This window comes from Meleagris gallopavo, chromosome 25 (genome assembly GCF_000146605.3).
Source record: "Meleagris gallopavo isolate NT-WF06-2002-E0010 breed Aviagen turkey brand Nicholas breeding stock chromosome 25, Turkey_5.1, whole genome shotgun sequence".
In the NCBI taxonomy this organism is placed as follows: Eukaryota; Metazoa; Chordata; class Aves; order Galliformes; family Phasianidae; genus Meleagris; species Meleagris gallopavo.
Window position 1 is genome coordinate 2973000 of NC_015035.2, and position 216 is coordinate 2973215.

Consider the following 216-nt stretch of genomic DNA (forward strand, 5'->3'; position numbering starts at 1 on the left):
TTTTTTTTACTTACACCATCTATCAATGTACTTTCACGCTGCAAACAATAGTAACATTCACGTGGTGGTAGGATTTACCCGTGTGGGTGACGTCTGTGTTTCTCCCTATCTCGTTGGGGCTGATGAGTGGGGCATTGTTAGCAGCAGCCACACCTTGCTGTAAAAGTAGTCAGCACGTGTGAGTCACACGCTGGTTGTGTGTGTGTGTGTGTGTGT